Genomic DNA, 12,911 nt, shown 5'->3' with positions numbered 1-12,911 from the left:
AAGTTTAAATTATCATTATTCAAAAAAAAAAAAAAAAAAACATGCTGCTCTTTTTATGTATATATTTTTTTCAGATGATGATAGATAGATAGATAGATAGATAGATAGATAGATGATAGATAGTCCTTCAAGTGTGTTCTGCAGGTCTGACATTAACATTAATAGTTAATTGTTAATTTAAATGGCAAATAATTACGGAAATATGTAGAAAGCTTTAATAATAGCCAATTCTGCTGTTTTTTTGGGGGGGGGGTTTGTAAGTCATCACTGTAAGTATGAACTTACTCATGTGTTATTGCACTGTTGCTTAACAAATACAGTGTTATGGTCTTCTAGACCTTGTTAGTTCATTCATGTGCTATTTACCTCTCTGTGTTCAGAAGCATTAGCAGTTCTTCTCGGAGGACCAGGCAGAGGCCAATAACAATCCACAATAACATAAATATTGTTTACAGCCATCATGTAAGTGCATGAGGTGACACATCGTGAACAATGTCAAGACAGTGTCTGCAGTCATCTCAACTTGCTATGTATTCCTCTGACAGGAAAAACAAGTACTCTCCTGTGTGTTATAACTAAGGAGTAAATGCTGTCAGTGTTTTTAAGGGGAATGTTTAAAGGAGGCCTCGTGTAGCACATAGACAGTGATGATTAATTACTCTTAATGGCTAAAATGTATAGGCATGCTAGCTTTTTAAAGGAACACTTTTTTTTTTAAGGAATAGCCAAACATTATGTTTCTGTCATCCTTTTTTCACCCTCATGTTCTAAATGGTGTTCTTCTATAACAAAAGGAGAAGCAGACTTTTTAGAAGCAATCACTAATTTCCACAAATTTTGTATTTTTAAATAAAGTCACATCAGTTTGAAACTACATATGGGTGAATAATGACATAAATGATAAGCATTTTGAAAATAGATGGATGGATTAACTGTTCCATTGTTTGCATAAATAAACCTCAGTTCAGCTCACACTGTTACATAATGTATTTTTTATACATTTCTATAAGAAATCAGCTGAATCATGTCCATTTTTATAAGAAAGCATGTTTAATCTGGTAAAGGTCAATACAAAAATTCCACATATGTACACTGTATACATAGCCGTCAATCTGTTGATGACTATTGCACTGGTCATAAATAAAACTAGACTCTTCCCACGTGCATCTTCAGTCTCAGGTAATGCTGTGTGTCACACATACAGCTGTTTATAACTCCCAATTAAATCTGTCTACAGGAAGGAAATTAAAATTTACTGTTGATTTACTCACCCTCAGGCCATTCAAGATGTAGGTGACTTTATTTTTCTTCAGTAGAACAGTAAAGAAGCTGAAACCGTGATCCTCGGTAATTCATCTAATGCAAGTAAGTGGCAAAAAAAAAAAGTTAAGGAACAAACTTAATATCATTGGCTCCTGATGATATATTGAGGTCTTATGAAGCAAAACGATTGGTTTGTGCAAGAAACTGGACATTATTTACAACATTATTACCTGTAATTCATGGCCTCAGGCAAACGGTCCAGATTCAATCAAAACTCACTTTTGGTGTGCCTCAATGTTACTCGGACTCGAAATTAGCCAATATACCAATGCATATGATACTATGATGCCAGTTTTTGCCAACTCATTCAGCTTTCCAGTTACTCCAACAGTCACTGTACTGAGAAAACAGTTCCGACTCTGACTGAAAAACTGATGAGCCAGTGATATGTGCATGCATAACCAAGCACTTGAATGAAGGGGTAAAATGTATGTATGGATTTCTCACTGTTTATGTAAAAATGTAAGCTGATGAAGACTATACTATCACTTTATATGCTTTAAACATGTAAAACATCCACATTTCACATAATTATTGGGTGCTTTAATGATATAATTGTCATTGCATGATGATGTAAGCAAACTAGTGAACTGAACCAGGGGACTGTTTCATAAAACAAGTTTACCAAATAAGCCAGGTTTATTTCAGTTAGTCTGACTTATTGTCAGTTTATTTGGTTCAAAATAAGTCAGACTAACTGAAATAAGCCTGGCTTATTTGGTAAACCTGTTTTATAAAACAGCCCCCTGTTCACTGAAACAAACTGTCCGAAAGAACCAGTTTGCAAAGAATCCCATTTTCCTGTTGGCTGAGGCTTGATTACAGGTTATACATGCCGTAAACCATTGCTATTGTGTTCTGAATGGTTACATGTGTATTTCTAGGAAGTTACTATTCTAGGTGATGGCTAAGTCATTGCTAGGCAGTTTCTACAGTGTTCTCACTTGATGCTAGGTACTGTAATATCTAGCAAATTGTTGGGGTGTTGTGAATGATTGCTTGGCAGTTATTACATTGATCTAGTGGCTACTAGGATGTTCTGAGTTTCTGCTATGTGTGTTGGCATAATAAAGCATTTTAGACATTTGCGCAGATCTGCGTAAACAGATATTTTTGACAATGTTGTCATCTGTACCCAAAAACTTTTCAAAAACGCAAAGGAAAAAATACTTTTCCATTTTTAGTATAATTGTTGTGATGTAAACATACCTTTAAATGATTTACAGTTCAAAAAACAGTGTGCAGCACCTGTTTTTACCCTTTATCTGTCTCCTTAGTTCCTGTCTCTTTAAAAGCCGTCTTTTCAAACAGGCAAATCTGCTCTGATTGGTCAGCTGACCCAGTTTTTTTGGGGTTAGTTAATCACTTATAGAATGTTTTGGAAATGTAACAACTTAATCATGTTTCAGCTCTCAAGGCTTCATTAGCAGCTATAAACTGTATTATATCTATGGTATGCATCGGTATTTGAAGTCCATACAATGTTTTTTTTTCTTTTTTTTCCAGTAGTGAAAAAAAGTGTCTCATAGCATAATCAGTTAACCAACTGTTCTTTGAGGGTGGACCAAAGCAGGCAGTATGCAAATGTATAAATTTGCATGCAGATTGTTTACATGCACAAACTGCTATACTACACATTATAGTAAAGATAAATAGGTGCCCTTCAAATTTGTGATGTTGTTGTCCAGTAAGGGTTTTAATAATAATAATAATAATAATAATATTACTACTAATAATAATAAAAGCCTGCCCTTAAGTATGTTCAATAGTATGTTGACTTTATTAGGCTAGCATAACTATAATTATATTAACTATAATTTATGAATGACTGATGAGGAGAGCAGAGGAGCTTTAAACCTTTTAATTTGTGGGTTTGGTTTAATCTGTGTGCATGGATTACTAAAACATGTTAACATTTTACTAACCTGTGAGAATGGATTGCTAACATGTGTGCACATTTTACTTATCGGTTGCAGAGAGGATAGACTTGTGTTAAAATGAATAATATATCTGACATAGCCTTGTTGTGTTGGTCATCCAATTGCGGTAAAACTTTATCATAAAGCTTTATGATGGCACAGATAGAGTCACAGTAGTGTATCATACTTATTTGTAATTTGTACATTCATGGCGGCTTTTGATCTGATTATATCGACTGTAGAAAGGTCATTAAAATCTATTGAAAGCCATTAAGATGGCACAGCATGTTGGCACTCAGGATCCCTATAGAGAAGTACTTGATTTGTGAGGGGACAGCATTTTATGGGGATAATTTGGATATATTGACTGGGCCTGTCCATATGTGAATGTTTTACACCTTAGAACACAGTTCTGCCAATTTTGTCACTGAAAAACAAAGGATTTTGTCATGTTCAAGTTTGCACGTTCAAACATGCACAGTGGTGTCATCCATCCATCCATTCATCCATCTGTGGCTATATAAAACATGCAAGAACATCTGTTCACTCTGTTATTGTAATGCTAGATAGCTCTTTATTGATATTCTTCAAAAAAAAAAAAATTCCTAGAATTTACTTCAATCACTAATAGGGGTCATATCATGCATTTTTAATTTGTAATTTAGAAAAAAGGCAGGATTTGGTGTTTTGTGTGTGTGTGTGTGCTTGTTTATGCTACATTGTGTGGACCAAATGTCCCCACAAGGATAGTAAAACCTGACATTTTTGACATTGTAGGGACCGGCCTGCGGTCCCCACAAGGGGAAAAACATGTTAAAAATAGTAAATTATGTTTATCTGAAAGTGTTACAATGCAAACAGGTTTTCTGTAAAGAGTAGGTTTAGGGTTAGGGTTGGGTTAGAGGATAGAACATATAGTTTGGTCAATATAAAAACAATAGAAGTCTATCTGACATCTTTGCATACTGAATTGAGACTTGGCTTCATTCTTGGATTTATTTGGATAGTGGTCAAGTCACTTTATGTTGACAACAAAGTTTAAAGCTGCTGTGATTTGGTAGAATTAAGGCCTGGAACATCAATTTACCTAAACCATTAACACTGTAACTAGATTTAATCCAAATCTTCTTCCTACGGTTATTCAGTATATGTTATATGAGTCTGGTCATGTGTATCTATTCACCATACAATCTTGATATATACTGTACATTTCCCTCTGCTTTTTCCAGCCATTGTATTCCAGTCCTGTTCAGTCTGCTGTGTTTAATGCAGAGCCAGCAGTGACAGACACTTTAATCACGGGAACAGTGGCTGTGCAACCATCACACAGAAGGACAAGTTTACCACTGAGTACCAGACAGGTTGCAACAGAGCGGCCGACAGCACATTCGTCGTGCATTATAGGAGAACCATTCACCTCAGATTCCTTTCCCGAATCACTCACAATGTGCACAGAATCTGACCTCAATTACAATATAGCATTATTTGAGAAATGTAATTGCTTAATAACAGAACACACAAATGATTTATATAATTTAAAGAATGATCTATTTTATATAGACCCACCAGAGAAAGTACACTGTATATTGGTAAAACTGATTATCAGTTGATCTTTAGTTTCAAGCCCTTTTGACTTTTTATGACACATGGAGTGTACATCCAAGAGCTTTGTGTCTTAGAAAATCACCCATAGGGCCAGTCTGACAATGTTTGAATTTGTTCTCCTTTTAAACATTGTAATGCTTACTGAATAGTGAGTACATAAATTAGGTTTTACCAGCAATTGGCCATTGGTAAAAATACCAGTGCTCACTAGGTATATTTCCATCATCATGTTTTTATTTACATTTTGAAGAAGGTATAATTACTTGAAGTAAGAATACTTCAAGTAAAATTCTTGAAGTATCACATCAGAAATGTGGAAACTACAAACTAACTAACTAAATAAATAAAATTAAGTAAAACTAATTCAAAAAAAGGTTTTATGCTCTCTTAAGGTGGTTTTTGCCATGTGTGAAAAAGGGTTAATGTGAATAATGGAAGATGGAAACGCATTTACCGAATAAATTCCTCCATACGTATCAAAAAAGTAATGTGACTTTGAGCTATGGAACAGCACAAACTTACTAACCAGCAGACCGATCTCTTTGCACAGCATCTGAAATGTTGTTAAGGTCATTCTTAAATGCCCGAGCAAAGTCTGTTGTCAAAGTATCTCTGTATAACGGCCTCCAAGAACTGTCTTACTCGACTGTGTTCCCAAACATCTTACTATGTTCCTGGGCCTGGAACATGGTAGTTCCATTGCTGTCTATGCAGGATCAGAAAGCTCTTGGATTTCATCAAAAATATCTTAATTTGTGTTCCAAATATGAACAAAGGTCTTATGGGTTTGGAACGACACGAGGGTGAGTAATCAATGAGATCATTTTTATTTTTGGGTGAACTATCCCTTTAAATGTGCCACTTTGGATAGAAACCCAGCTACTGTGTCCTCTCCATCCCTGTACCGTTGTAACTGGGAAAAAAAAAATCCGCTCATAAAATTATTTGTTAATACCAAATCAATACATGGATGCAACAGAGTGATAGAAACATATATCAAAGCATGTCTATTATTGTAAAAATGTGAAAAAGTTTTACCCAGCTAAATTAAAGCAGAAACACACCATCTGTGAAAATGGTCCATTCTACAAAGGAAGTGCTTAACTTTTATATTACTTTTAAAATTTGTATTGTGTCATACTATATTGTTTTGATGTGCAATATGTAATTGTTGCTTATATAACAGTTTCTGGAAGCACTGCTAGTGCCTTTGTTTTTCTCTTTAATATAAAATCATAAAAGGAGAAATAAAAAAATAAAAAAATAAAATCATTACCTTTCTGAAAAAGATGAATTGTAACTTTTACCCTTAGGGCAACTCTTTTTACATTAATTTTAAAGATGTTTTTGAAAACATAGCTTGCTAAAAGTAAAGAGACATATACTAGCTAGACATTGTTAAAGGCACATTCATAGAAAGCAGTAAGAACAGCTGAGTAGCACAAGAGGCAAAGCTCTAAAACACGACAGGAAGAAGCATTAAACAGGTGAAGTAAAATACAGTAGGTCTAAACATGTTGATTTTTTTTTTTTTACTTGTTTTATTGTATTGTTGTACATATTGTACTTATTAAGTAAAAAGTATTTTTCTTTTACTTCTGACAATTAAAACATTTGATTTCCTAAGACTTTTGTATTACTGATGCCACAAATTTGTAAAGAACCTGTCAGACACAGCAGATGTTAAACTGAAAACAATATTCTGACATGTGTTTATATTTTCAGCTAAAATTAGCAGCAGATGACTTTACAATGGTTTGAAATTTTGAATCTAACAAAGTTAAACTTATATGGGTATGATGACTTGGTGTGATAGTGACATTAGGGTAGAGACAAATGCAATTTCTTTATTTTAAAATCATTAAGGACATATTGAAGTAATTATGACATGTATAGGCTACTTTGTACTTTTAAGTCCACATGAAACTGTAATAGAGTAAAAAGTATTTAATTTATTTGTGTGTTTGTTTGTTTGTTTGTTTGAGTCAAAAAATATTCAGGTTTTATTAGAAAAATTAGTTTTATTGTAAAAAGTGCTATATAAATAATGGTGACTTGACTTGATTAGAACTCAAATGTAGTACAGATCAGTGGCGCCTGCAGGTGTACGGCTGTATGCACTGTGCGTACCATGAGCACTCATACTGACCTGAGATTTGCCCCGCAAACATTTCAGCAGTTATTATATGTGTCCCGTATTTCTGTAGACTGAACCAGCCATGCCATTAATTATAAATTTACGTTCGAACCGCACTCTTTTTGTTTCTCCGTTAGTAGCCAGATCTCATGAAAATGTGTATCAGTAGCACAATTTTCTGCACGCCAAAGTCAATTTAAAGAAAACAAATAGGGTGTGCTTTCAGCCTTCTCCGTTCCCTTCCGAGGGAACTTCGAACTGCGTCCTCTAGCGGTCCCTATGGGGAAAGCCTCCAGCGTGACCGGTGTCTGAAACATACATCTAAACAAGACAATAACATTGGCCGGCGACAGCCTATGATGTCACTACCGGCACAACCACTGTATAAAATGACGCCAGGAGAATACGTCATCCTCTTCTTCGTCTTCACTGACTGTTTGTTTATGTTAGCAGTAAGCTAAGCACGGCTAGGAGTGCATGTTCTCTCACCAGAGGCTTTGCTCTGTTACCCGCAGTTTCACACGGCTTAAGTGTTGTGTGTGTCTGGTGAAGAGCAAGCACGTTCAGCTCTCGAGGGTGTTGATTGTGCTCGTTGCATTCATTGCTTATTTCTTGTGAGAGATAAGCATGAATTGAACGTGCTCGACTCATGAGGAGACGGCTCGTGCTCATCGTGATTCATTCGCAGGAGTACTGATAGGGGAGGTGAGTACTTCACTATTTACCCGAGTTTGTAGACGCTCCCGAGAACTCCATGTGCAGCTATACCAAGCTGTCAGGCCCGTCTCTGTCGCCTCCTTGGTCAGTTGCCTCTATAGTTGGAGCCTGCTCCTCCCGGACAGAACGTGTGATTCCCTTCGCAGCTGAACCCCTTTCCTAGTGCCCATTTGCGGTCAGCCTACGTCTCTGAGCATGGTAGTGCTCCCCTCTCTGCGGGATGGTCATCTGTGAGCTTGCCGCTCCTAAGCAGAACATGTGAGTTCTCCTCTCTACCGGAGAGCTAAGAAGTCTGCCCCAGGGTTATAGACCGCTCTTTCTGGTTGAGCTGAGTTATTCCTCTCCCTGAGCTCCCTCAGGCAGCCATACCAGGTCATCAGGCCTTCTTTCCTCCCTGCAAGGCTGCCCTTATGGGTGAGCATGGCGTTGCCCGGCTCACTCTAGAGGGTTACCTATGAGCATGCTGTTTGTGTCTCCCTCTCATCCCGAGTGTTGAGTTCTCTGCTCCCCAGGGCTCCGTGAGTCAGCAACACCAGGTGCTTAGACCCCCTTTCTGCTTCCCTGATATGCTGCTCTTGTGGTTAAGCTTGTAGTGCTCCCCTCACTCTAGAGGGTCATCAATGACCATACTGCTACTCGAGTCGAGCATTGTAACCGCCTCTCAGTTTGAGAGCTGGGTGCCACGCTCCTTCAGTTATGTACGAGCATAATGCACCGGAGCCTGTCCTGTGACTGTCATGACTGAGTGGCGATGCTCCCCTCATATGGAGGGTCTTTTCAATGAGATACGCTATTCCCAATTCTCATGCGCTCTGGGTATGTGCACTTCCGAAGACTGAATTAAGTAACTGCTTCCTGAGTGTATCACAGTCACATAGCGCTCCTAGGCCTGTCTAGGAAGCAGCCCCAGTAACTGTGCTTCTTAAATCCATGTTATGGCACACACTGAGCTTCTGTGCACTTTCTAAAATCCACATCGTGGTAAGTGTGCACACTAGGCACCTTGCGCACTTTTCTAAAATCCTGTATGGTATGGGTTATGTGCTGCCAGCCTCGTACCCTTTCTCTGAGTTGGTTCAGGACCCAGTTTTGCCTTGGGCCCCACTCCACTTGAGCAGGGTGCTGCTACCAAGGATCTGTCAAGTCAGTTCCTTTGAGCAATACTCATCCAGAGCTGACGGTAGCACCCTGGGTGACAGGCCAGGGTCCAGTTATGGTCCTAGATGCTTGGCCGTATCCCCTTAAAGGGATCTCTTTGTTCCTGATTCCAAGCCTTGAGTTCTGCCCTGGGTTCAGGCTTTCTCAAGCCCAGCCCTTAACAGGTGAGTTCTTTGGGGTATGCAGCTCAGGCCTTTGGCTGAAGGGGATAATGTCACTGACAGCTGTCAGGGCATCCCAGGGGCAACTCCCATTATGTTGGTAGAGTTGGTACTTAGTGCTCGCCTTAGTGCTTGGCATGCACTCCCCTCAGCATGGCAGCATGGGTATACCTTTCCCCATAGCGACCGCTAGAAGATGCAGTTTGAAGTTCCCTCGGAAGGGAACGTCTCAGGTTACGTATGCAACCATGGTTCCCTGAGATTGGAACGAGACACTGCATCCTCTAAAAGCTTTGCCATACTTCGGATACGAGCTTCAGACAAAAAAGCGGATGACGTATTCACCCGGCGCCCTTTTATACTGTGGTCGTGCCAGTAGTGACATCATAGGCTGTCGCCGGCCAATGTTATTGTCATGTTTAGATGTAGGCTTCAGACACCGGTCACGCTGAAGGTGTTCCCCATAGCAACCGCTAGAGGATGCAGTGTCTCGTTCCCTTCTCAGGGAACCATGGCTACATACGTAACCGAGATGTTTCCTTGAACTTGCAGCTCTATCACAAAAATGAAACGGAACTCGGTGTAGACTTGTCGTGCAGTTTTTTTTATTTGGTTTGGTTAATATGTTCGTTATTCAAGTGAAATATATTAGTTTAGGACTGTTTATTTTATTCATTTTATATATGCTGTTTTATTCTGTTTTTCTCCCTACACAGAAGGGCTGCAGGTGTGTGATGTGACGATGTGTGAATCCTTATAGTTCTGATGTTTGTGCTGCTATTTGCGCATGCACTAACTTTGAATTTAATTTAAATCTAATTTAACGTTCTGATTTTGTTGGTTAACGGTTAGTGATAGGGAATCGGGAATATCCACTTTAGAGCCCTACATTTCAGCCTGGGCCCAACGGGCTCCGACTTATTTATGCCTTTTGGTCGAACTTCGGGCCAATTTTCACGTCATAGCTCAGACGCGGGCCGGGCATCGGGCCTGTTTTAGGCTTCTCCTTATTTTTATATTTAGACAAACATCAATTATGGTGATAAAAAAATTTTGCTGCACTGGTGGAAACACCACGAGACCGTGCTACTGCGACTGTTAAGAGCAGCTCGACGGTGTTTAGTGTCCCGCAGCAGCAGCAGCAGAGTGTGTGCCTTTAGCGCATTTGGAAGAGGTTTCAACTCACTGTCTGCTGCTGGTCGCTTAGTCATTACTTAAAAAAAAAAAAAAAAGCTTGCATTTAACGAACAAAAAATGCTCCCAACAGTTTTCTAAATTGACTCAATAAAAACCGAAAAATAATTGAAAGATTGATTCCCCAAAACAATGCATAAGTAGTGAAGTACTATTACTCAAACACTTCATACCCCTGTTTGAAAAAAAAAAATCAATAAAAGGAAACCTTAAAGTCATATTTCGCTATGAATAAAAAAATCAATGAGGATTGTCCAATTTAAAATCTGGGTCCTGGTATATGTAAGATATAATGACGGGTTATTTTGGAGCTTAACCTAATAACCTCAGAACACATCCTGGTATCATGTCTTTAACTTTAACTCCCTTTAACTTGTTCATAAATATTTACATAAAGCATTAATACATTAATACAGTTTGATGAAACCCTGGATATCCTTAGTGTTCTATGTTTTATCAGTGCAAAACATTCAGATGCAGAAAGCATGATGCAGTAAACAGTTAACAGTGGCACTTTTTACTTGCAAACCGCTGTTATCTGTAATGAAACGCCCACTGGAGAGACTTTGTCATGCTGCTGACAGATGCAGTAAAAGGGGACATGGTGTGCGCACAGCGGTTTAAAGAACAGTGCAATCGCGATGTGCCAACACAACAATCCCTGCTGTGTCTCAAGAGTTGGCTTTAAAATGATAGCATCCACAATGTTTTATCACACTCTCTGTGACAGGCATTGCCAAAGAGGGGATATTAATGATGCTCTGTTAGTGTGAAGAATTGACCCTGTAGTTCAGTGTGTCGTTTAGATAGTGCTTTCTACCAGGAGGTTATCTGCAGCATGATTAAAATGTATTTTCCCATTTTGAAGGTGTTTTGGACGAAGTAAGTTATAGAACAATACACTGCATTATTCCTGATAAAGGTTAAGTCTATCAAGCCTTCATCTAATTATTAGTTTTGGTCCAAAACCAAGTGAGCATGCATAGGCGGCATCCAAAATAGTCGTAGCCTCAGACGACCATCAGATGGATATTGCATTCAAAACTGGAAAGCGCTTATCAACTGGCGAGCTCTAATCTGATTGACTGGTTTTACGTGACCTCTGCCGGTTTCATCCAGATCAGAAAGCTGAGATTTTCCAGCTTCCTATTTGGAAAAATACAATTTGCAAATGCCACGTGAAAACTTGTGTAGACATCCATAACTCTGATTTTGCAGGTGTAGAATTAAAAGCAAACTTAATGGCACCAGTATGTGTACAGTTAATTGAAAATGTTTACTTTCAAGCAAATTAAATGAATAAATTAGTCAATGTTCTTACATTACATGATAATAAATCTGATCGAGACTTTTTGCTTTAAATGAATGGTTATTGTCATGGTGTAAAGAACAGAAACTGCTTTTTGTTAATAATTGGAATCTTTTCTGGGAGCGTTCTAGGCTTTTTTGTGCTGATGGCCTGCACCCCAGGCAGAGTCGGAGCAGAAATACTGTCGGACAACATCTCCAGGACGCTACGCACCATATGACTAGTAAGTCAAATACTTGCCTATAAGGCCCTTAATGGGTTAGCTCCTGCATACCTAACTAGTCTTCTACCATGCTAGAATCCATCACGCTCCCTAAAGTCGCAAAACTATGATTACGTCTTTAATGGATTTTTCCATACATTTCTGCCATATGTAAATTAACTGACAGTCACCAATAATAAGCTACCACTAAATATTGTAGAAACTTAATTTGCTGTAAAGTTGCTTTGCAACGATTTGTATCGTGAAAAGCGCTATACAAATAAACTTGAATTAATAAAAACTGTTTAAGAGAGACGGGGGCGATAAAAACAGTAATTTAGCTTTTCTGTTCATAATTTTACACCTGCAAAACAAATGTTAGCACTGCATAGTAGGGATGTGCATCTTGTGACTCAGGCCGATACGATACACATCTCGATGCATAGCCAATGATACGATACATTAAAGATACATATGAAGCAGCTACCAATGCGATGCGATACGATTCACCCGTTACAATGCAGTGCGATCATATTCCGATTCGATTCAACACAATGCGATTCCATGCAATATGATGCAATGGAGAAAATATGATCACTTTTAATGGCTCGAGGCCTGTTTCATAAAACAAGTTTACCAAATAAGCCAGGCTTATTTCAGTTAGTCTGACTCATTGTCAAATTATTTGGTTCCATAAAGAACTAAATTTAACATAGGCCTAGATCAAGCTTAGTCACTGTGGCAACTTATGCTGGGAAACTAACCTTGTCTAAAGTAGGCTAGCTGTCAGGCTAAGCTAAGTTCCTCTAACATTGACCAATAGCAATCCAATGATATTACTACTCTCTCACATACTAATATTTGACTTTTTTTTTTTTTTACAGTTTCTAGCCATGCAGCCTTTCTCTCTGGTTTTATGACAGCTGTACCTTTTATAGTTTGCAGAACAGAAAGCAAAACATTAGACCATTACAATCTAAAATTGCTCTTTAAAGCATTAAAATAACTAAATTAAAAGTTAAAATCACTGAATTAAAAATGAAAATAAAAAATAAAGAAAATTACTATATTTAAGAAACACACCTTAACTCATCTGAGCTTAGTAATTAGGACTGTATTAGCTTACATTTGATTTACCTATTACAATACTCCCTTTACAGTTACTGCTATCATAAAATACACTTTA

General features: G+C 38.1%; 1 long non-coding RNA gene across 1 annotated transcript in view; it reads right to left on the bottom strand.

The window, feature by feature from the left end:
* LOC107728670 (uncharacterized) overlaps positions 1–11,944 on the bottom strand; it is a 17,680-nt gene extending 5,736 nt beyond the window's left edge. The window contains exons 1-2 of the long non-coding RNA XR_001638497.1: positions 11,852–11,944; positions 10,203–10,212 (exon numbers count right to left, since the gene is read on the bottom strand). This is a non-coding gene — a long non-coding RNA (uncharacterized LOC107728670). The remainder of the gene's footprint in view (positions 1–10,202; positions 10,213–11,851) is intronic.
* Positions 11,945–12,911: the final 967 nt, after the last annotated feature.

Source organism: Sinocyclocheilus rhinocerous, unplaced genomic scaffold (genome assembly GCF_001515625.1).
Source record: "Sinocyclocheilus rhinocerous isolate Xijiao unplaced genomic scaffold, SAMN03320098_v1.1 scaffold1388, whole genome shotgun sequence".
NCBI lineage: Eukaryota > Metazoa > Chordata > Actinopteri > Cypriniformes > Cyprinidae > Sinocyclocheilus > Sinocyclocheilus rhinocerous.
The sequence above is the reverse complement of the archived record's forward strand: the minus strand, read 5'-3'. Positions and strand labels throughout refer to the sequence as shown.